General features: G+C 44.5%; 1 long non-coding RNA gene across 1 annotated transcript; it reads right to left on the bottom strand.

Annotated features, from left to right (window-relative positions):
- Nucleotides 1–21: 21 nt before the first annotated feature.
- LOC308461731 lies at nt 22–23,655 on the bottom strand. The gene is made up of 2 exons (XR_013978959.1): nt 23,371–23,655; nt 22–1,229 (listed from the first exon to the last, which is right to left on the bottom strand). It is a non-coding gene; the product is annotated as an uncharacterized lncRNA (long non-coding RNA).
- Nucleotides 23,656–25,614: the final 1,959 nt, after the last annotated feature.

Genomic DNA, 25,614 nt, shown 5'->3' with positions numbered 1-25,614 from the left:
ACACATTTTAAGTATTAGATCTTGATATTTTAATGTTTTTATTCTTTCAGTTAATTCACGTATTAACATTCCACAGAAGACACCATTGCTGAACAGATCTGCCAAACCATACGTTTTCCAAATGTGATTCTTCTCCTCACCACAATGGAGAGGTAAGTGTGTGGATATGAGTAATCTGATCAGCTCCACCTGCTTGACTGTGGCAAGCAGGCATTAACATAAAGAACATTCCCATGGAATTTATCCTATTCATTCATAGCAATTTATCCCAGCTTTTCCCTTGAAGAATTCAAGGTGCTATACATGTTATCCCCCTCGTCATATATTCTCCTCAACACCCCAGTAGGGTAGGTCAGGCTGAGAGGCTGTGGCTGACCCAAGATCATCCAGTGAGCTTCATGGACAAGTAGGGATTTGAACCCAGGTTTCCCAGGTTCTTTGTGCTGCAGAGGAGGTTTCACGCCATGCCAAGGGATGATGGAATGATGAAGAAAGACACAATGGCCAATTCACAATTTTGTAAAAATTCCACATTTCTACTTAAGGTCTATCGCCACCAGCCTTAAACATAACTCAGAGGTATGAGCAGACAAAACACAAACAATCATGCATTTGCAAAATTGGATGTTGAATTTAAGTGGTGGGGGGGGGGAGATGCTGCAGCAAAGTATTTTTGTACAGCGTTGTACTGATCCACATTGGTCAACCTCCTTTGTGGGTCACTTCTGCAGGTTTCCATCAGTATAATCATTTCTGGATTAAGTTGCAGATTGAAGAGGCAGGCAGTTTGGATGTTGTTCCGCATCATCTGTGGAATGTAGAATTGCTCTGTCACTGTTTTCACAGTGTATTTGTTTATAGAAGCAGGACTTCTACTTTTTGAACAGAGCCCAATAGGCTTTGTCTCACTGTGTCTTCTCGGGCACAGAAATACACAGCGGAGTCTGCAGCTGTCAGGGAGTTCAGCTGGAGGGAGAACTCATTCTTTGAGGCATCTGAAGAAATGGTTGCTCGGCTCTTCAGAGAAGGGGCATATGCTGTGTCTCCATCATAGGGGTATATCGTTGCAATCCATTCCAGACCTTTCCCAGGAGCTTGACGGATCCAACTCCACTCATAGTTCCAAGTAGAGATGGAGAAACCTGTGACTTTACAAAGCAGGTTGAGAGTCTCTCCTGGTCTCACTATTCCTGGTCCAGATGATACAAGCTGAATGTCTGAGGAGACCCCTTGGAAAGAGAAAAGGTGGCAATGAATGGTTGTTCGTCATCTAATCGTCACATGAACTAAATAAACATTGCAGAACTTCCCTTACCTTTAGAAAGAGCCAACAAAGAAAACAAGAGCAACAAGAGCTCCATAATGTTGATGAATAAATGTGTGCTAGAGATACAGGAAAGAGGGGACTGTGGGCTGAGAAGCAAGTGAAGATTTTATATTTAGGGCATTCATCCGAAACCACTCCCAACTTGCTGGTGGTATTTACATGAGACCTTCCCAGTGACGCACATGAGGCAGATAAAAGCCATTTTGGCATCAGGGTTTGCTGCTGGCTTCCTCTTTGTCCCCTGCACACACACAAACACACACACACAGGCAAATGCACACAGAGTGGAGTTCTAATGGAGGGGGATAGATGGAATGCAAAATTCAATCAAAGATGTTGGTGTTGGGGCAAGGTTTGGAAGAGATTAATGTACTGGGAATGGATTTTTCTTTTATACTTTAAAACTGCATGTTGTGGTGGAAAGTGCAAAGGACTGGCATTGGCATTTATTAATAAATTATTATTACTATTATTATTATTATTATTATTATTATTATTATTATTATTATTTCTGCCTCCCTTCCCCATGCAACTATAGAGATGATGCTGGTGTGATGCAATTATAATTTCAAATGCAGCTTTTGAAAAAGTTGGACTGGGATAGAGCTCTACTGTGGCAACCTGGAGAAGATGAATTTTAAGTAGATAAAAGAAAATGTAACATATAGGTTCCATCTTTATATTCACACCCCAGGGCACCCTTCATTCATCCCTGAAATGCCCACCACACTCGCAAATGCAACACCTTTATTATTTTTCTCCCCTCACGAAATCATATCAAGAGTCTTTATAAAAAATGCTTCCTCAGCAAGGAGGGAGATATATGAAAGTTTTCTTTGCATAAATATTTAGAAAAGTCCAAATGGTTTGGGAGTCCAACGCCTTTCATCCTAGTGGTAGCCATTTTGAAGTTCGAGAGATGATGATGATGGTGATGATGGTGATGATTGGAGAGAGATAATGATGGTGATGATTAATATTACTATTAATTTATTATAGTTATATATCACTCTTCACCATAAATTCTTGAAACATTTCACAAAATTAAAATACAATGTAAAAGCACAAATAAGTAGTTAAAACGTTAAGAACGTCAGCAGTCATGACTTGTCACAGCAGCTGTGGGGGAGACTTTGGCCTGACTGTGGTGGTGGCTGAGGAAGTGGGGCATTTAAACAGAAGCCAGGGCAGCTTCTGTAGATCTGGGACGTTCTGCTCAAAGTAGGACAGTTGGAAGCTCTGCTGTACTACAAATATTTTGTTTACACATGCCCTCAATCTATAGGCTATCCATATTTGTAGAAAAGAAGATTGTGCCATGGATTCCTTCCCCACAAACTGTTGCCAATGGGCTGAGAGCACAGAGATAATTGCTTGAAAGTTTCTCAGGGACTCAAAGTCTCAGGGGGCTCATAGAAGGTTGGTTGACCAGGAAACATCTGAGAAAGTAATTGCTTCACAGATGAAATCACCAACCGTAGTTCGAGCAGCATTTTATTTCAGTCCTGGCAGATGGAGCATGTTGTCATCTTTGCACCATGACTGCCCCCTTGTGAGAAACAAGAACAGAGAGCATCATGTGTGTTATATAGTTCATGTAAAGGAGGGATAGAAGCAAGAATTGAACCACAAGATGCTGCTTGAACTTCTGTAAAATCCTGACCTTAAATATGTATTTGGGCCCCATAGACTTAAATAAGAAACAGGTGGGGGAGGGCTGACACACTAAAGGGGACGAACAAAAAATCCTTTGAACTACATGTTTCTTCAGTCTCCTGCAGCTGAATCATTTCAGAGAGCATCTGTGGGCAAAGGAGGGATTTTGCTTGGCTCCAGATTTACTTCCTCTCTCTGTGTCTCTTGCACAGTAATAAACAGCCATGTCTTCAGGTTTCAGATTGTTCATTTGCAGATAGAGGAGGCTGTTAGAATTGTCCCTGGAAGCGGTGAATCTTCCCTTCACTTTATCCAAGTAGTAAATGTAATTAGATTGTGGATATATGTAGGCCACCCATTCCAGGCCTTTCCCAGGAGCCTGTCTCACCCAGTTCATGTAAGCATTCCCAAAGTTGAATCCAGAGGCATGGCAGGAGAGGCGGAGGGCCTCCCCAGGCCTTTTCGCATCTCCCCCAGACTCAACCAGCTGGACCTCTGATTGGACACCTAGAAAGAAAGGCATATTGAGAGACCAGATCCATGTTATTAACACCCAGAATGTATCAGCTTTATTCAACTGGAAGAATGAATTTACCTTCCAAAGCTGCTGAAAAGAAAACAAGTTGAAGGAAAACTATCATTTTCCTTCTCTGGTTCTTTGAGAGAGTTAAGCAAGAAGTGGTATGCATGGGAAGGGAGGTTCGCTGACTGCTTTAAAGTGGAAGCTCTGTCTGAAGATTTACATACCCATCAGTATAAAAGCACCAACAAAGACTCTCGGCAGTGAGGGACTAGAGTCATGTCTGCACTTCGTCAGAACTATTTTGCTGGGTTTGATGGGGAAGGAGATTAAGAAATCGGACCAAAGACTATTCATGTACGCCACAGCAGTGGCAAGGAATATTCTGGCCCAATATTGGAAATTGCAAGAAGTTCCTACCATTGCGGAGTGGCAGACAAAAATTATGAATTACGCCAAGTTAGCCAAGCTGACTGGCAGGATTCGGGATCAGGATGTTCAGAGATTCCAGGATAGTTGGAGTAAAATTGTTGTGCACTTAAAGGATAACTGTAAAAATTTAAAGACACTGGCAGGACTGAAGTAACTCCTACAATGTATAAGATAGATATAAGGTCAAAAAACTATAATACGTGACTGGAGAGAACAAGGGATACCTGCTGAAGGTAAGGAGGGAGGTCGCAAGCTTGGCAGAGCTAAAAATGTATATGTGGGCTAAAGAAATGTAAAATGAATTTGAAAAGAAAATAATAAAAAATTATTGATGAAGAAATGAAATGTCCGTGGAATGCGCTCTATTAAAGGCTTTAAATAAAAATATACATGAATAGCATATGTATAAGAATACTGTCTTAATGTAGAATAGTAGAGCACATGACATAACATTCTCATTGCTCCGTGTTCTTGCTCTTCTCAAAGCATGGGGAATCCTGTCTTTGTAAGATGAAAAGAAAAAAAGAAATACAAAAGCTTTTTTTACATTGGGTGGAGTGTTATATGGGTACATATGCACGTTCAGAAACATTCCCTGTTTGCATGTCAAGGCATCCTCCCTACACTTTGGACCTCCCCTATACCAAAATTAAGATACACAACAACGAATACTTGGGTGAAATCAGGCCACAACTTTATTGACAACAAAAGTTTGGCATAGGTATTTTGTATACCCCACCCCTTCCTGCTAAAAGAACTTGTGTTTGGGGGGGAAACAAGAAATGAGGGCGTCCCTGACCTACATCAAGGGGTATCTCTCCCACTGGATTGCCCCTGGGGAATGTTGTGGCACCTCACCCCTGCCTGGGCATCCGGACAGAAACATCTCCCCATGATCCCTTTAACAGGATACTCTGTTTTGAAGGCAGGGGCTACAACCTCCCCTCAAAACAAGACTATACCTATCCAATGCCCAATCTGTCAAAGTAGTGACAATTACAATGAGCAGGGCAAAAATCAGAGGGCTAAATGAGAAAATTTCAACCTGGCCCCAAATTCGGTGGAGCAGAGCAACATGCAATAGTAATATGCAAAGTGGATGGGTGGAGATCTAATGAAAAGTGGCTGCAGAACAAGCCACAGGCCTGTATTATATACTGGAGGAACGAGCTTAACTTGGTTGCCCATGTTTGCTCCCGATTCACTTATTAGGCAAGTGGACAGGGCAAATAACTCAGGCAGCAAGTTTGGCCAGAGCCTTCCTTTACTGCCTGGGAATCCCAAGTCAGATCCTGGCACACAGGGGAATGGCAGCCCACAATGGCGCCTACCCAAGAGGGCGAACACACTTCTGACGATATCCTCTCTCCCCAATGGAAATTTGGTTTCAAAGATGCTCTTTAGTGTAGCCAATAGAACAAGTTGTGGCGTGTAGCTGGTTGTGGTGTGTGTGCGTAGTGCCCGTTATAGAATATTTGATGGCCCTTAGTGTAAATGAAAAAGAGAACTGAGTCACATTTTAAAAATAAATATTTGTAGATCTGATCCGGAACCTGAGATCATAATTTGAGGCTGTTTTTTTCATGTTCCTCCTCCTTCATGATGTCTGGAGGGTGGCAAAATGAGAAGGAGCCTTTTCTGAAATGGATCCCTGTTTGTGGAATGCTCTCCTGAGTGAGGATTGCCTGGAACCATCATTATACATCTGTAGGCACCAGGCTAAAACTTTCCTCTATAACCAGGCCTTTGGCCTTTAACTATTTGTGGTCTCTTAGAAGTGGGTGAGTTGTTTTTAATGTATTCTTCTTTCCTCTTGGTTTTAACATATCTATGTGGGGTTTATTGTTTCTTTGGTTGTAAGTCTGATCGGAATGCCCTGGGCGAGATAAAGGAACTGAAAAATTCATAATAATAACACTAATAAATTATTATAATTTGCCCAGCGAGTGCCCCAGGTGCACAGCAGAATGACTAGCTAGCTGTCTCCATTTGAATGGGCAGACAATCGGTGAAAATTATCTTAACAGGTTTCTTTGGTCTCTGACAGCTAATAGAATGTCCCTATTTTCATTTGAAATGTTGGAGGGAATGCAACTCCTCTGTTTTGATTAAAGGAGGGTTTTTGTCTGGCTTCAGATTCACTTCCTCTCACTGTGTCTCTTGCACAGTAATACACCGCTGTGTCTTCCGATTTAAGGCTGTTCATTTGCAGATAGAGGAGGCTGTTGGAATTGTCCCTGGAGATGGTGAATCTTCCCTTCACTTTATCCAAGTAGTGAATTGTACCCGAAGTGGAGCTTATGTAGGCCACCCATTCCAGGCCCTTCCCAGGAGCCTGTCTCAACCAGTTCATGCCATAGTCCCCAAAGTTGAATCCAGAGGCTTGACAGGAGAGGTGGAGGGATTCCCCAGGCCTTTTCACATCTCCTCCAGACTCCACCAGCTGGACCTCTGATTGGACACCTAGAAAGAAGGGCATTTTTAGAATTCTGCTGCATGTTATTAACTCTTAGAGTTCCCCAACCATCTTTAACTGAAAGGATGGATTTACCTCCCAAAGCTACTGAAAGGAAAACTAGTTGAAGCAAAACTATCATTTTACTTGTCTAATTCTGTGAGAGTGTTGAGCAAAATTTGGTCCCAAATATGCAGAGGAAGGGAGGCTGTGTGACTGCTTTAAAGGGGAAGCTTTCGCTGAAAATTTGCATACCTATCAAGATAAAAGCACCAACAGAGACTTTGGGCAATGTACGGCTAGAGGCACATCCGGACTTTGCAAAAATCTGTCTCTTCGACACTGTTTGACATTTGCAGAGCTCTTTACACCTGTGGACATGTGTCCCTCACAGGATGCACAAGCAACATGGAAACTCTGGGCTCATCAACACTTCCCTTTGTCCTGTGGGTCCAGGATGTTCTTTTGTTCAGTTGCATTTCCCTGGTTCTGCTGAACCAGAACAAATGTCAATCCACAGAAAACTTGGTTTATTTTTGTTCCTATTCAGTGTTAAACCATGGCTTTTCCTGGAGAAAATGATGGGAGAAAATAAAAAAACAGGAATAAGAGTAGTGTGGGCAAGCCCTCTTTCACTCAGATCATGCCAAGCACTTTGTGGAAGATAGTGTGCAATTCCTGAACATGCTTGTGGGAAGAATCAAGCTGCAATAATGTGAAGAAATGAAGTTGGAGAGAGATGATGATGATGAAGATGATGATGATTTTATTATACTTATATATCACTCTTCATCATTAAATCTCAGGAGGGTTCACAAGATTAAAATACAATGCAAAAGCCCAAATAAATAGTTAAAATGTTAAGTAAGTCAGCCGTCATGACTTGTCACAGTGGCTGTGGAGGAGACTTTGGCCTCACTGTGGTGGTAGCTGAGGAAGTGGGACATTTAAACAGAAACCAGGGCGGCTTCTGTAGATCTGGGATGTTCTGCTCAAAGTAGGACAGTTGGAAGGTCTGCTGTACAACAAATAGTTTGTTTACACATGCCCTCAATCTATAGGCTATCCATATTTGTAGAAAAGAGGATTGCACATGGATTCCTTCCCCACAAACTTTTGCCAATGGGCTGAGAGCACAGAGATAATTGCTTGAAAGTTTCTCAGGGACTCAAAGCCTCAGGGGGCTCATAGAAAGTTGGTTGACCAGGAAACATCTGAGAAAGTAATTGCTTCACAGATGAAATCACCAACCGTACTTCGAGCAGCATTTTATTTCAGTCCTGGCAGATGGGGCATTTTCTCATCTTTGCACCATGACTGCCCCCTTGTGAGAAACAAGAGGGGGAAGAGGTCTGCTTTTGTGACTAGATGCTTAATGTGCCAAATGACATTTGGTAGAGATTAATGGGTTTTCCTTCCAGTGAAGCCAAATTCTCCTTTAGACCATTTGATCATCCTGATTTTTTTATTTTCATTCATTCGCAATTGCCTTACAATTTTTTTTTGTTTATCAATACTCAAAGAGTTTTAAAAACAAATCAGCAATGATCATACCTTGGTCACAATAATGCAATGCCATTAAACCTTGTTTTACCAAACTTTGCACCAGTGATGGAGCTTCATGCTCTGGAACCAGGGGGCGGAGAGCAGGCGGGAGAGGGGCTGGGGGCATCCCAGGGGAAGAGTGGACCGCCTACAGGGGCGTGGCACATGTCCTGGGGGTGGGGCGTGCCACCTGCCGGGGGTGCCAGCCGCGATGGTACCCCACCAGGATCGCGCTGCCAGGGGTGGTGCGCTCCTCCCCACACCTCTTCCTCCTCCAGTGCTTCTCACTGTAACCTCTGTCTACTAAACATGCTCTATACCTTTCAGTCTCACCAGATGCATTTCTTTTGATTGTATAAATCCACTTGCAGAAGGAGAGAGACTCTATCTATCTCTATCTATCTATCTATCTATCTATCATCTATCTATCATCTATCTCTTTCATCATCTATCTATATACCTATCTATCATCTATCTAATATATAGGGTTGGCGCCATCGCCAAATGGCGGACTCCCTCCGAGCTCCAGAGGGAGTCTGCTCGGCAGGGGTTGGGTCCCATCGCGCCGGCGACGCGGGGACCCTCAAAAACCATGGGCGCGGATGCCCATGGACCTGGTGACTCGGCACGCACCGTTAGCGCCCCCCCCGACCCGCGAAGGAGCCTTTTTAAAGGCTACGGAGCGGGGGACGGGGGGTGGCACGGTGCTGTGAGTCTTCTGCTTCTCCTGCCGAGCGAAGCCGCATGCCATTCGACGGAGAGCGCTGACTTCTTCTTTTGAAAATTTAGACTAAAAATAACAACCTGTGAGTAATTTGGAAATCGGACCTAAAAGGGAAAAAAAAAAAATTGGATTCGGTACGAGTGGGGGAGGTGCAAAAAGGAAGTCCGTCTCCCCCCTATTGTAGACAATTTAAAGCAAGGATTTGACAACTAAGGTCAGAAGAGTCTGGTTTTTTTTATTGATAAAAGTTATTAATTTCACGATGGGAAATTACAAGTAACTGTGCTGGAGGAGAAGAGTGGATTGTGAGAGTTAAAGTGCAACCCCCCCGGGAACCGGGAGTGATCCGTGAGAGAGCCTGTGAAGAGATATAGAGATTTTGACAGCTGTCAAAGTAGCTGTCAAAGTTGGAGAATAAAAAGAGAACTTTGCTATGAGGACTTTGCTGGTTAGATTTGTTACAATTTGGATATAAATTGTTGAAAACAAGGAATAACAAGTTAGCTTGACTTTTGGGTTTGATCTGGAAGGAAACTAAGTTACCATAATCCCCCTAGAGGGGTTTTGGGACATTACAAGAATGGCTGTAAGTGGAAAAATACTCATGGAATTGAACAGGACTTTTTATCTCCTGGGAAAGCTGCAAAAGCGAAACATTATTTTGTCTACAGAGGTTTCTACACTAAAGGAGACAATAGATATATCTATTGAAGAATGGAAGGGACTTGACGCAAGTTTTTGTTCCTGAACAAATAATAGCCTCTGTAGAGGAACCAGAAGTTTTTGAATTAGAATGTTTTTGCAGCGGAACAGGAAAAGAAACCTGAGAAAAGTGAGGAATGAGAACAAGGGATTTATGATGATTTGGAAGAGAATGAAGGAGGAGCCATATTATTGTAAAAGATCAAGGAAGGCCAAAGGCCTGTCAGGGAGGACACAAAGGAAAACAAGAATTGGACTAAGCTGGAAGTTAGAGCATTTGGGACATTCAGACTTAAAAGGATTAAGAAACAGAATTTGAGTTTTACTCTTAAATATAGAGGTCTGGATGGAAGAAAAATGGACTTTCTTGAGATGGAGCTTCTCTAAGATTGGGCGTTTGAAGCTAAAGATTACCAAGAAAACCGGCAAAGTGGAGCTGAGAGAGATTTGGACATGGACGTGAGGTCTCCAGGCTGATCGCAGATAGACTGATGGATATTGGGGGTCGAAACCGGGAAAAGGGGGAGGGAGATTTGGAATCCAAAGGGTGTAAAATTATATTTTGAATCTTTTTTTTTATTTCTTTATTTCGTTTTGCTGTGTGTATTAAAAAGGGGAATTCGTGGAAGGGAATTGGGGTTGACCTTGGGGGGGGGGGGGAATTATTGTTGAAAGAGGGTGGAACTTAAAGGGAAAAGTGGTTATATAAGATGAAATTAAATTGAATATTGGGTTAAATATAATAAGTTTTAAATTTGGGGTAAGAACTTGTGGAACTAATCTAATGGAAGTGGAATACAAGAGGGGGAGGGGTGGGGAAGTCCTGGAAAGATGTTGATGAAAGCAAGGTTTAAAATGAAAATGCTTTTTTCTTTTCTTTTCTTTTTTGTGTTTTGGATTTTTTGGAAATTTTAATAAATATGATTTAAAAAAACACACAATGTTTGTATGTTTTGATAGGCAGCTCTCTGCATAAATAAAAGCCCTTGTTACACATGCATATCTGAATTGTTATATATGTTTGCTTTGCTGGAAGACCCTAAGGAGAAGCAGAGACTTGTGTGTGAAGGTGTCCCGACTCCATCCTTTCTCCCAATGAAGATATTTCCACACCCAGAGGCCATGTAAAATGCTTTACGGCAACTAAATAAAGTATATGCACTACATAAAGAAAACATCATATGGCCTCACCATAGGCAAGTGCACACACGTGAGCCTTAAAAAGACCCTAACTTCCAAAAATGCATGAACAGAAAGCATCATGTGTGTTATATAATTCATGTAAAAGAGGGATAGAAGCAGGAATTAAACCACAAGATGCTGCTTGAACCCATGTTAAATCCTGACCGTCTTTGGGTCACATAGACTTAAATAAGAAATATATTTAGGAGGGCTAACACACTAAAGGGGACAAACAAAAAATCTTTTCAACTACATGTTTCTTCAGTCTCTTGCAGCCGAACCATCTCAGAAAGCATCTGTGTGCAAAGGAGAGTTTTTGCTTGGCTTCAGATTCACTTCCTCTCTCTGTGTGTCTCTTGCACAGTAATAAACAGCTGTGTCCTCAGGTTTCAGATTGTTCATTTGCAGATAGAGGAGGCTGTTGGAATTGTCCCTGGAGGCAGTGAATCTTCCCTTTACTTTATCCGAGTAGTAAATGTAATTAGATTGAGGATATATGTAGGCCACCCATTCCAGGCCTTTTCCAGGAGCCTGTCTCACCCAGTGCATGTAAGCAACCCAAAAGTTGAACCCAGAGGCTTGGCAGGAGAGGCGGAGGGACTCCCCAGGCCGTTTCACATCTCCCCCAGACTCAACCAGCTGGACCTCCGATTGGACACCTAGAAAGAAAGGCATATTGAGAGACCAGATCCATGTCATTAACACCCAGAATGTACCAGCTTTCTTCAACTGGAAGAATGAATTTACCTCCCCAACCTGCTGAAAAGAAAACAAGTTGAAGGAAAACTATCATTTTCCTTCTCTGATTCTTTGAGAGAGTTAAGCAAGAAGTGGTCCCACGTATGCATGGGAAGGGAGGTTCGCTGACTGCTTTAAAGTGGAAGCTCTCTCTGAAGATTTACATACCCATCAGTATAAAAGCACCAACAGAGACTTTGGGCAGTGAGGGACTAGAGTCATGTCTGCACTTCGTCAGAAATCTTTTGCTGGGTTTGATGGGGAAGGAGATTAAGAAATCGGACCAAAGACTATTCATGTACACCACAGCAGCGGCAAGGAATATGCTGGCCCAATATTGGAAATTACAAGAAGTTCCTACCATTGCGGAGTGGCAGATGAAAATCATGAATTATGCCAAGTTAGCCAAGCTGACTGGCAGGATTCGGGATCAGGATGTTCAGAGATTCCAGGATTGTTGGAGTAAAATTGTTGTGCACTTAAAAGATAACTGTAAAAATTTAAAGACACTGGCAGGACTGAAGTAACTCCTACAATGTATAAGATAGATATAAGGTCAAAAAACTATAATACGTGACTCCTTGCGACTCTTTAAAATGAAAGTCCTCCCTCTTCTGCTGGTGGGCATTGCCTTGGGCTCACGTAGGGACTTTGAAAAATTGGAATCTATCCAAACCCAATTCCTCAGGGCCATACTCAGGATCCCCCCCTCCGTGGCAGGTGCGATCATGAGATTGGAAACCGGTTGTCAAGCCTTTAGGTATGTGGCCCTGAAAGCGAAGTTATGGCTATGGCTCAAGCTTTGTTTCAGATCGGTGGGTTTGGCCCCCTTGATTCTGAGGGATAACTTTAAATCTCCATGGGAAGGGGAGATAGTGGAGGAAGTGCAGAAGTGCGGGTTGTCCTCCCTTTATATAGAGTCCATGACGTATAGCCACGCAAAGGCGGTGATCGCTCAAAGATTAAGGGATATTGCCAGACAGGAGGACATAGCCCGTGTGAAACCTGGGTTGTTTCTGGGGGAGCAGTTGTATCGGGCTGCTCCAGCTCGCTACCTGGCGGATATCCACTATGTGGAATACTGAAGACTATTTACTGCGGCCAGGCTGAATGTTCTTGACTCGGCGGTTCTGAAGGGAAGATATGGAGGAGTCCCATATAACCAGAGATTATGCCACTGTGCGTTGGGTGAGGTAGAATCCACAGAGCACATTTTACTGAGCTGTCCCTTCTACAACGATTTAAGACAGTATCTTATAACTCCATACTTACCCCAGCTCAGTTCCCAACAAAGAGGAAAGCAGACAGCATATCTGCTAAATAAGTCTTCTGGGAAAACAACCTTGTCAGTGGCTAAATTCCTTTTCCTGGCACTCAAGTGTCGGAAACGTATAACTGAAGGCTTTGATGTGGGTTATCTGTGAGAGGTCTAGTACTGTGGCCCTACCTTATTTATGTACCCCTATGATGTTATAGTTTATAATTATTGTGTTTTATTTCTGACTATCGGTCGAATAAAGGAAATTGTTGTTGTTATATAATACGTGACTGGAGAGAACAAGGGATACCTGCTGAAGGTAAGGAGGGAGGTCGCAAGCTCGGCAGAGCTAAAAATGTATATGTGGGCTAAAGAAATGTAAAATGAATTTGAAAAGAAAATAATAAAAAATTATTGATGAAGAAATGAAATGTCCGTGGAATGCGCTCTATTAAAGGCTTTAAATAAAAATATACATGAATAGCATATGTATAAGAATCCTGTCTTAATGTAGAATAGTAGAGCACATGACATAACATTCTCATAGCTCCTTGTTCTTCTCACAGCATGGGGAATCCTCTCTTTGTCAGATGTGAATGAGAAATACAAAAGCTTTGTTTACATTGGGGGGGGGTGTTATATGGGTGCATTTGCACGTTCAGAAACATTCCCTGTTTGCATGTCAAGGCATCCTCCCTACACTTTGGTCCTCCCCAATACCACTAATAAGATACACAACAACCAATACTTGGGTGAAATCAGGCCACAACTTTATTGACAACAAAAGTTTGGCATAGGTATTTTGTACACCCCACCCCTTCCTGCTAAAAGAACTTGTGTTTTGGGGACAACAAGAAATGAGGGAGTCCCTGACCTACATCAAGGGGTATCTCCCCCACTGGATTGCCCCTGGGGAGTGTTGTGGCCCCTCACCCCTGCCTGGGCATCCGGACACAGTCATCTCCCCATGATCCCTTTAACAGGATACTCTGTTTTGAAGGCAGAGGCTACAACCTCCCCTCTAAACAAGACTATACCTATCCAATGCCCAAACTGTCAAAGTTGTGACAATTACAATCAGGAGGGCAAAAATCAGAGGGCTAAGTGAGAAAATTTCAACCTGGCCCCAAATTCGGTGGAACAGAGCAACATGCAATAGTAATATGCAAAGTGGATGGGTGGGGATCTAATGAAAAGTGGCTGCAGAACAAGCCACAGGCCTGTATTATATACTGGAGGAACGAGCTTTAACTTGGTTGCCCATGTTTGCTCCCGATTCACTGATTAGGCAAGTGGACAGGGCAAATAACTCAGGCAGCAAGTTTGGCCGGAGCCTTCCTTTACTGCCTGGGAATCCCAAGTCAGATCCTGGCACACAGGGGAATGCCAGCCCACAATGGCGCCTACCCTCTTGGGCGAACACACTTCTGACGATATCCTCTCTCCCCAATGGAAATTTGGTTTCAAAGATGCTCTTTAGTGTAGCCAATAGAACAAGTTGTGGCGTGTAGCTGGTTGTGGTGTGTGTGTGTGTAGTGCCCAGTATAGAATGTTTGATGGCCCTTGGAGTAAATGAAAAAGAGAACTGAATCACATTTTAAAAATAAATATTTGTAGATCTGATTCAGACCCTAAGATCATAATTTGAGGCCGTTTTTTCATGTTCCTCCTTCATGATGTCTGGAGGGTGGCAAAATGAGAAGGAGCCTTTTCTGAAATGGCTCCCTGTTTGTGGAATGCTCTCCCCAGTGAGGATTGCCTGGAACTATCATAATACATCAGGCATAATGCACCAGGCAAAAACTTTCTTCTATAACCAGGCCTTTGGCCTTTAACTATTTGTGGTCTCTTAGAAGTGGGTGAGTTGTTTTTAATGTATTCTTCTTTCCTCTTGGTTTTAACATACCTATGTGGGGTTCATTGTTTCTTTGGTTGTAAGTCTGATTGGATTGCCCTGGGCGAGATAAAGGAACTGATAAATTCATAATAATAACACTAATAAATGATTATAGTTTGCCTAGGGAGAGCCCCAAGTGTACAGCTGCATGACTAGCTGGCTGTCTCCGTTTGAATGGGCAGACAATCGGTGAAAATTATCTTAACAGGTTTCTTTGGTCTCTGACAGCTAATAGAATGTCTCTATTTTCATTTGAAATGTTGGAGGGAATGCAACTCCTCTGTTTTTATTATAGGAGGGTTTTTGTCTGGTTTCAGGTTCACTTCCTCTCACTGTGCCTCTTGCACAGAAATACACAGCTGTGTCTTCCGTACACAGCCATAGCCCCCAAAGTTAAACCCAGAGGCTCGACAGGAGAGGCGGAGGGAGTCTCCAGGCTTTTTCACATCTCCTCCAGACTCCACCAGCTGGACCTCCAACTGGACACCTAGAAAGAAAGGCATTTTAAGAAGTCTGCTGCATGTTAACAACACCCAGAATGAACCACCCTTCGATAACTGCTATGAGGAATTTACTTCCTAAAGCTGCTGAAAAGAAAACAAGCTGAAGCAAAGCTATCATTTTTCCTTCCTGGTGCTTTGAGGGATTTGACCAAAATGTGGTCCCTAGTATGCAGCGGTAGGGAGAGTGTTTGACTGCTTTAAAAAGGAAGCTCTCTCTGAAATTTACATAACCAGGAGGATAAAAGCACCAACCAAGACATCTGACAATGTCTGACTGGAAGCAAATGGTGACCTGGGAAAAATATACTTCTTTGCCATTGCACAATTTGCATAGCTCTTAACCTTGATGGGCTTACGTTTCCCCCTCATGCACGCAGGCTCCATGATTTCAAAGATGCAAACCATCAGGTATATAAGTAATGGGGGGTGAGTAGGTTTGAAGTATGTGTCTGAAAGGTACATTTCATTCAAAATTACTCTGAAATTGGTCAAAGAAGTTGCTCAAGGGGAAACATTAAATGTAGATCAATTCAATCTCTATTGTTGTTGTTCTTTAATATCTTGCCCAAACCAGAGAATACAGCTAGTTTGCACTGGTGAATGTTGTGAAATAGTTAAAAAATATTAGTTTTGCATGGCATAATATTTATTTCTTTAAAAAAATTCTTATTGCTTCTCTAAACAAAGATTAGGGAGGCAGGTGATACCGCAGTCTAAACCACTGAGCTTTGGACTTGCCGATCAAAAGGTCGGTGGTTCGAAACCCTGCGATGGGGCAAACTTCCGTTGCTCACTCCCAGCTCATGCCAACTTAGCAGTTCAAAAGCACGCCAAAAAGTGCAAGTAGATTACCTTCCAGTGGGAAGGTAAATGGTGTTTCCGTGTGCTATCCTGGTGTCAGTTTTCCGTTGCGCCAGAAGCGACTTAGTCATGCTGGACACATGACGTGGAAAAACTGATTGCAGAGCAGAGAAACGCTGGTTCCCTCGGCCTGTAAAGCGAGATGAGCACCGGAACTCCAGAGTCGTTCACAACTCAACTTAACTGTCAGAGGTCCATTTACCTTGACCTAAATAAAGATTAATAGTTAATTTCCTTATTCATATTATGTCTTATTTTTCCATTTAATAATTATTTGGATATTATAGAACCACTGAATTGTAGAGCTGGAAGGACCACAGCAAGCATCAAATCCGCAAACAACCTGCAAAGTAGGAATCTTTTGCCCAACATGGACTCAAACTCATGACCCTGAGATTAAGAATATCATGCTCTACCAAGTGAGCTATGCATGTACTCACCCTCCTTGGCACGCTTTCCAGCTTGTCAATATCCTTGTTTAATTGTGGCACCTTGAACTGGACACAGTTTTTTAGGTTGAAGCGTGGTCTTCAGTGGCTGCCATCCTACTCAGTTCAGCTGTAAGCAAGAAAGGGTTCTTTCTTGACTTCAGATTCACTTCCCACCACTGTGTAGCTAACACCGTAATACACTGCCTTGTCCTCAGCTTTGAGGCTATTCATTTGCAAATAGAAGTGGCTGTCTGAATTGTCCGTGGAGATGGTGAAGCGCCTTTTCACCGCATACAAGCAGTAACTTGTCACTGAATCTGTAGCTATCAGTGCCACCCATTCCAGGCCCTTCTCAGGATCCTGTCTCACGCAGTACATGTTGGAGTTGGAACCCAGCCATTTGACAGGAGAGGCGGAGGGAATCCCCAGTTCTTTTGATGTCCCCTCCAGACTCAACCATGTGAACTTCTGACTGGGCACCTGGAAATAAAGGCATTTTAGGAGGCCTGTTGTATGATATTAACACTCAGGGCTCATCCACACTTCTGCTAGTGTGAGCGGTTTCCCAGTTGCCTCACTCCTTTCTGAGGGAAAACCTACTCTTTTGTGATAGATAGGAAGAAATTGCAATCTGGAGGAACCACAAGTTGCAGTTTGCTCCAATGGAGCACTAAAGAGCAGCTTTCCAAGACAGTTTTCTAAGACAGGAGGAAGCATGAGTAAGGCCTCAAAATTAAGCAGTTTTCTTTAACTGAAAGGATGGATTTACCTCCAAATGCTGCTGAAAGGAAGACAAGTTGATGTAAAACTATCATTTTCCCTCTTGAATGAATTGAGATGGTTTATGAAAAGTGGTCCCACGAATTCAGAGTTTTGTAGCTGTGGCAGGGTTAGTGCCAAACTGACTTAAGGAGGAAGCAGTTTCTAAAACAAAATTGCATACCCCCCCAAATAAAAAACCCCCACCACAGCTCTTTGGCAGCTTATGGTTGCAGGTCTTTGTAATAAATAGTACACTTATTTACTAATGCACTGTTTGACCTGTTGTTACCCTTAGGCAAACTATAATCAATTATTAGTGTTATTATTATGAATTTGTCTGTTCCTTTATCTTGCCCATGGCAATCCAATGAGACTTACAACCAAAGAGACAAAATACCCCTCACTGATACGTTAAAACCAAGAGAAAAGAGAAATACATTTAAAACACCTCACCCTCTTCTGGTAGACCACGGATAGTTAAATGGCAAAGGCTTGGTTAAAGAGGAAAGGTTTTGCCTGGTCCCTACAGTTGTATAATGATGGCTCCAGGCGAGCCTCACTGGGGAGAGAAAACAGGGAGCCATTGCAGAAAAGGCTCATTTTCATTTTGCCACCTGCCAGACATCATGTGGAGGAGGAACATGAAAAAAGGGCCTCAAATGATGATCTCAGGATCCGGATCAGATCTACTAATAATTATTTTTTAAATGTGACTCAGTTCTCTTCTTCGTTTACAACAAGGGCCATCAAACATTCTGCAATGGGTACTACACACAAACACCACAATAAGCCACACACCACAACTTGTTCTATTGGCTACACTAAAGAGCATCTTTGAAATTTCCATTGGGGAGAGAGGATACTGTGAGAAGTGTTCTCGCCCACTCTGGTGGGCAGCATTGCGTGTTGAGTCCCACAACGCCACCCTCACCAAATAATTCACACTTCACACGTTAATTTTGTTTAAGGTTTTTGGCATGATTTTAGCCACAACTTTATTAAAATACAAATACGTGAGTGGTTGCTTAGGCATTGGTTATGCCTATCTGTCCTTGCCCATGGACAGAGCTGGCCTTCCGGATTCCAGCGGAAGCCAGCGTGGGAAACAAGTATTGGGTGAGAAAGTGAAGCTGGGTAACAGTCCCACACCTCTCACCCTCATGTTCCTGTGGGGCTTGCACGGCCCAAGTCCGACTCCGGGGACAAGGACGAAAAGAATGGCAAGCCCCTGGATTCCTTTAACGGAATTCCCTTTCCACACCACCATTGGAGGGGTAGGCACTTACCCCTCCACCAACCAATTTTAACCAATGCCTAACCGCCAATGGAGCCCTACGCTCACCGCCAAACCACTCACGAACCCAGCCAAGACCTCAGCTTAGCCACCACAGCACCCAGCCACGCCTTATTCCCTAAGGCCGAAAGGTGCACCCCATCATCCCTGAAAAGAGATTCATCCCTGGCCAGAATCTCAGGACGGGAAATCACGTCACCTCCCAACTCAAAAACCTTTTTTGAGACCGCCGAATTGATCCGCTTCCTAGCCCTTTCGGTGGCAGTTGGGCAACGACTGCCTCTCCAACTGCGCCTTTGCAAAAACTTCGACCAAAATTTTTTTGCTGCCGGCACCATTGCTCGCAGCACCTCAAGGTCACCCAGGATAGCGGCACGTAACGAAGCACAGTCCATAGAAACCAGGTCGTTCTCGCCCAACTGCACCACGATGGCCGTGGGCGGCCCTTCCTCAGCCAACTGCCTACGAATCAGCGGCAGAAACTCTGTCCATGACATTCCCCTTCTGGCCAGCCAAGATATGTGCACGTGAGGAGGAAGGCCGAGACCTGGTCCCAATCCGAACTGCCTGGCTCCAATGCCGGCCCAATGTACGATACTGTGCCCCACCATCCATATGCGTACGGCTGCTATACCTGGGATAAACAAGTAAATATAAAAAATATCATGTTAGCGAACATAACCTCTAAATGCGTCCGACTTCCAGCAACCCAAATTCTTTATTCTGCCGGCAGACAGGCCCCAATGCGCTGCCGTCGTGGCAGCCCCGATCCTAAAAGAATGTGGGGCAAAACCACTAGCAGAATCACCACAAGCCACGATGGCCTTCCGCATCACCATTGCAAACTGGCGCCTAGACAGGGGCGACCCATCCTCATGCTTCAACAGTGGACCTTCCCCCGGGGCACGGACAGCCAAGTACCTCCTGACATCTTTGACCGGACACGGTCCCACCTCCCCTGTGGCAGGGAGACGAATGAGGGCTCCCCTTCCGCTCTGATCCGTTTTTGAGTTCCTAATGAGGAGCCTCAGCTCAGCCGGGGATAACTGTACATCCCGAAGCAATAATCCCCTAGAATGGCCATGTTTGTGCTCCTCCCATACGAGCTCACCAACCCTTAGTGCCCCGAAGAAGGCGATAGAAAAGGCCGCGGAAAAAAGGCGAGCCTCATACCTGGACCAGCAAACCTTCCGCAACTCTTTGCGCATCTTGCACAGCAAATCATATGAGATAGGGTGCCGAGTAGCTGGCTGGGAAGGACAGAGCCTACCCCACCCCTCAAGGGCCTTACGCATGACAAACTTCGCGCAAGGATCTTTGTCAAAATAAGCTTTACAGAAAAAGGCAATGGCAGCTGCCTGAATCCTTAGCGTCTTAGCTGCACGTCCCAACTGAAACAGGTGTGCCAAATATCTTAGCACCTGAGAAGTAGAAGGCGAAGCCCACCTTTGCACCCTGGCTGACTGATATGTAAAGGACAAAAAATCAGTCCAAGCTTTAGTGTATGACCTGAGTGTAGAAGGGGAAATAGAAGCCATTACTCCCTGAAAAACTAGCTCCTGCCAAGGCTCCAGAGATGATCCGGGAAATATTCCGGACGTTCCCGAGCCTCTGGAACCAGAAGTCTGAACCGCTCCATCTGAAAACGGGACAGAGCATCGGCAATTTCGTTAGACACCCCAGGAACGAAACGAGCAGAAAACACTATGTTATAACGTAAGCAATGTAAAACAAAGGCCCGCAAAAGGGCCGACACCCTAGGAGAGCAGGACGACAGCTTGGCCAGCACGTTCACAACCGCCTGGTTATCGGTCCAGAAGCAGACACGTCGGTCCCTGAACTCTTCGACCCACAAGTGCACTGCCACTGCAATGGGAAAGAACTCAAGAAAAGTTAGGTCCCGCGTAATGGCTGCTCCCTGCCAATCAAGAGGCCAGCGCTTGGCACACCACCTGCCCATCCAGTATAGGCCAAAACCTTGGGACCCTGCAGCATCCGAATGCACCTGAAAATCGTTATGCAAGTTCAATGTGTCTTGCCATAACGATACCCCATTGAATTCCTCCAAGAATTCGAGCCAGATACTGAGATCAGCCCTCACCTCCCTAGATAGACGAACATGATGATGCGGGGCCTTCAAGCCCACCGTAAGGCGAGCCAAACGGGAGCAAAAGGGGCGACCAGGGGACCCACTCTACAGGCGAAATTCAGGTGACCTAACAGCGATTGGAGTTGGAGTAGGGACACCTTCTTTAAGGGAAGCAATTCCTCTATGACCTTCTCCAAAGCCACCAGCTTAACCTTTGGCAAGCTGGAAGTTTGGGACACCGTATCCAAAAGAATACCCAAATAAGTAAGCTGAGTCGAGGGACCCTCGGTCTTTTCTGCCGCTAATGGGACCCCCAATTCCTCAGTAAGGTCAGCTAATGCACGCAACAACACCGAGCAATTGTCAGTATTACAATCAGAAGCCAATAAAAAATCATCCACTCCCAGTAAAGCCGCTGCAAGTCGAAATTAAAATTAACTTGAGAAGGTAGGAAAATAAACGGGGGAAGGAGGGAGGGAGTGAGGGAGGGAAACAAAACAAAAGGAGGAAGGAACGGAGGCAATAAGGGCTCAAAAGAAAACAAGCGGCAGTTAATCAGCGAAATTTTTTACGCTCAATATACAACCGGCTCCAGACGCGATCTGCTCCGTGATCCGATGCAGAGGCCAAGAGGACGCCCCGACAATCGCGACCTGTATTTATAGCCTCTGCTCCTCCTCCAGAATTGGCAACATGCAAAACTCCCCAGTAACCCAATTAACCCTTTAAGGGTTCTGCATTTTTCCCAAAACTGCCCAGTAACAGCAGGGTGGCTTGTATTTCCCCAACCGCAACACGTGCTCTCATTTTGAAGGAGAACACGCCTTGTGGACTGGCATTCTCCTGCGTGCCACGATCTGACTTTGGATTCCATGGCAGCACAGGAAGGTTTTCGGCCAAACTTGCTGCCTTGACTGTAGTATGCATGTATGCACATTAACACAATTCCAATGGAATTTATTCGATTTATCCATAGCATTTTACCCCAGATTTTCCCTCAAAGAATTCAAAGTGCTATACATAATATCCCCGTCCTCAAATATTCTTCACAACACTCCAGTAAGGTAGCTTAGGCTGAGAGGATTTGACTGACCCAAGGTCATCTAGCGAGCTTCATGGACAAGTAGGGATTTAAAACCGGCTTTCCCAGGTCCTATGTGCTGCAGAGGTGGTTTCATGTCATTCCTTGGTATGATGGGATGATGAAGAAATACACAGTGGCCAATTCACCATTTCTGAAAAAGTCCACATTCCTTCTTGAGCTGTACCCCAGCAACCGTAAGCATAACTCAGAGGTGTGACCAGACAAAACACAAATAATCATGTATTTACAAAACAGGATATTGATTTTAGGTGGTAGAAGAAAATGTTACAGCAAAGTCATTTGATACAGCGCTGTACTGATCCACATCAGTCTGTTTCCATTGTGTGTCCCTTCTGTAGGTTTTTTCATCAGTATAATCATTTCTGCATTAAGTTACAGAATGAAAAGGCAGGCAGTTTGGATGTTGTTCCACATCATCTGTGGAATGTAGAATTGCTCTGTCAAAACTTTCACAGTGTATTTGTTGATAGAAGCAGGACTTCTACTTTTTGAAGAGGGCCCAAAAGGCTTTGTCTCACTGTGTCTCTTCGGGTACAGAAATACACAGCGGAGTCTGCAGCTGTCAGGGAGTTCAGCTGGAGGGAGAACTCATTCTTTGAGGCATCAGAAGAAATGGTTGCTCGGCTCTTCAGAGAAGGGGCAAATGCTTTACTTCCATCATAGAGGTAGAACCCTGCAATCCATTCCAGACCTTTCCCAGGAGCTTGACGGATCCAATCCCATGCATTATACTGAGTAGAGATGGAGAAACCTGTGACTTTACAAAGCAGGTTGAGATTCTCTCCTGGTCTCACTATTCCTGGCCCAGATGATACAAGCTGAATGTCTGAGGAGACCCCTTGGAAAGACAAAAGAGGGTAATGATTGATTGGACATCATCCAGTCACCACATACCGTATTTTTCGCTCTATAGGACGCACTTTTTCCCCTTCAAAAATGAAGGGGAAATGAGTGTGCGTCCTATGGAGCGAAGAAGCCATAGCCCCGCGACCCTCTCCCGGCTGGAGAGGTGGCACACGGCTATGGCAGGAGTCTCTTTAGCCGCACACCACCTCTCCAGCCGGGAGAGGGTCGCGGGGGGCTTCTTTAGCTAAACAAGCCCCCGCGACCCTCTCCCAGCTGGAGAGGTGAGGCGCGACTACGGCAGGAGCCTCTTTAGCCGCGCACCACCTCTCCAGCCAGGAGAGTGCGCGCGTGGCTAAAGCAGCCCCCCGCGACCCTCTCCCAGCTGGAGAGGTGACGCGTGACTATGGCAGAAGTATCTTTAGGCGCGCACCACCTCTCCAGCCGGGAGAGCGCGCGTGCGGCTAAAGCAACCCGCCGCGACCCTCTCCCAGCTGGAGAGGTGACGCGCGACTATGGCAGGAGCCTCTATAGCCACGCGTCACCTCTCCAGCCGGGAGAGAGCGTGCGTGGCTAAAGCAGCCCCCCGCGACCTTCTCCCAGCTGGAGAGGTGACGTGCAACTATGGCAGGAGCCTCTCTGCTGCGCGCCTTTTCCCACTCCCCGACCTGCTCTTTGGGGCTGGTGGTGGGCTTCCCCCTGCCAGCCCCAAAGAGCAGGTCGAAAGGAACCTGAAGCCTGGAGAGCGAGAGGGGTCGGTGGGCACCAACCCCTCTCGCTCTCCAGGCTTCCAAGGTAGCCGCCTGAAGGCGACTGAACGCACCTTAAACGGCACCTTGTTTTAGAGGGGGAAAACGAGTGGGAAAATTCTCCCCATCTCTGCGCAGCGCCTCCTGCCGCTTCGCTGAAGGGGCGCTGGGCAGAGAGGGGGAGAATTTTTTTTTCTTGTTTTCCCCCCTCTAAAACAAGGTGCGTCCTATTGTCCGGTGCGTCCTATAGAGCGCAAAATACGGTAAATTAAATTAATATTGCAGAACTTCCTTTACCTTTAGAAAAAGCCACCAAAGAAAACAAGAGCAACAAGAACTCCATAATGTTGATGAATGAATGTTCTAGAGATACAGGAAAGAGGGGACTGTGGGCTGGGAAGCAAGTGAAGATTTTATATTTAGGGCTTTTCATCTGAAACTACTCCCAACTTCCTGGTGGTATTTACATGAGACCTCCCCCGTGAGGCACATGAGGCAGAGTAAAGCCGTTTGGGGGATCAGGGTTTGCTCCTGGCTTCCTCTTTGTCCCCTGCAAACACACACAGGCAAATGCACACAGAGTGGAGTTCTAATGCAGGGGGCATAGATGGAATGCAAAATTCATTTAAAGATATTGGGCTTCAAGGAAGGTTTGGAAGAGATCAGTGTACTGGGGATGGATTTTTCTTTTATACTTTAAAACTACTGGTTGTGTTGGAAAGTTCAAGGGACTGGCATTTTTATCATCATCATCATCATCATCATCATTTCAGCTTCCCTTCACAATGCACCTAAAGAGATGCTGTTGGTGTGATGCAATTATAATTTCAAATGCAGCTTGTGAAAAAAATTTGCTGGGAGGGAGTTCTGCTGTGGCAACCTGGAGAAGAGGAATTTTTAGGTAAATAAAAGAAAATGTAAGATACCATCTTTATAATCAAACCCCAGTGCACCCTTCTTCCACCCCTGGAATGCCCACCACCCTCCCAAATGCAACACCATTATTTATTATCTCCGCTCCGGAAGAACATCAAGTGACTTTTAAAAAAGTGACTTTTTTTAAAAAAAAAGCTTCCTCTGCAAGGAGGTAGATATTAAAATGTTTCCTTTGCATAAGTATTTAGAAAGCTGCTCTAAATATTTGAAAGGAGGCCATTTGCCTTCATAGGCAAAGGAAAGAGACAAAGTTGAGCCAATTACGCCTACCCCTCTCTCTTTTGCTTGGTGAGGGGTTTATTGACAAGACGTCTTAAGCACACAAGGGATGTCGCTAAGGATAGAGGACAATCATGGAGGTTGTCTGGGTGAATTAAGAAGAAGTCCTCCTCACCAGCATTTGCCTTTGGACAGGCGTGGGGAAACTCATTGCCATTCCATTCATTGCCGATGCCATTTTCTGTTCTTCACACCATGGCTGCCCCCTTGTGGGGAGCAGGAAGAGGTGGAATAAAGTTTCAGGGGCCTTGTGTTCTGACAAGATGCTTAATTTGCAAAATGTCCTTTGGCATAGATTTGTGGGTGTATCTGCTCGTAACGTTGGGAAGAGCAAAGCAGCACCGAACATGTAATTGCACCCAAAACACATTTCAACTATTAGAGCTTGATAATTTAAACTTTTTATTCTTTCAGTTAATTCACATGTTAACATGCCACAGAACACACCATTGCTGAACAGATCTGCCGAAACATATGTTTTCCAAATATGATTCTTCGCCTCACCACAACGGAGAGTTAAGTGTGTGGATATGAGTAATCTGATCAGCTCCATCCACTTGGCTGTGGCAAGCATGCATTAATATAAACACCATTCTCATGAAATTTATCCTATTCATTCATAGCATTTTATCCCAGCTTTTAAGTCGAAGAATTCATGGTGCTATACATGTTATCCCCCTCGTCATATATTCCCCACAACACCCCAGTAGGGTAGGTTAGGCGAGAGGCCATGACTGGCCCAAGGTCATCTAGTGAGCTTCATGGACAAGTAGGGATTTGAACCCGGGTTTCCTAGGTTGTATGTTCTGCAGAGGAGGTTTCACACTATGCCAAGGGATGATGGGATGATGAAGAAATACACAATGGCCAAGTCACAATTTTGTTAAAAGTCCACATATCTGCTTGAGGTCTATCACCAGCAGCCTTAAATGTAACTCAGAGGTATGAGCAGACAAAACACAAATAATCATGTATTTACAAAACAGGATATTGATTTTAGGTGGTAGGAGAAAATGTTGCAGCAAAGTCATTTGGTACACCGTTGTACTGATCCACATTAGTCTACTTCCATCGTGTATTCCTTCTGTAGGTTTTTCATCAGTATAATCATTTCTGCATTAAGTTACAGATTGAAAAGGCAGGCAGTCTGGATGTTGTTCCGCATCATCTGTGGAATCTAGAATTACTCTGGCAAAACTTTCACAGTGTATTTGTTTATAGAAGCAGGACTTCCACTTTTTGAACAGGGCCCAATAGGCTTTGTCTCACGGTGTCTCTTCGGGCACAGAAATACACAGCGGAGTCTGCAGCTGTCAGGGAGTTCAG

Source organism: Podarcis pityusensis (assembly GCF_964106645.2).
Source record: "Podarcis pityusensis genome assembly, chromosome: 13".
In the NCBI taxonomy this organism is placed as follows: Eukaryota; Metazoa; Chordata; class Lepidosauria; order Squamata; family Lacertidae; genus Podarcis; species Podarcis pityusensis.
Note: the sequence above shows the minus strand (reverse complement) of the source record. Positions and strands in the feature narration are given on the sequence as shown.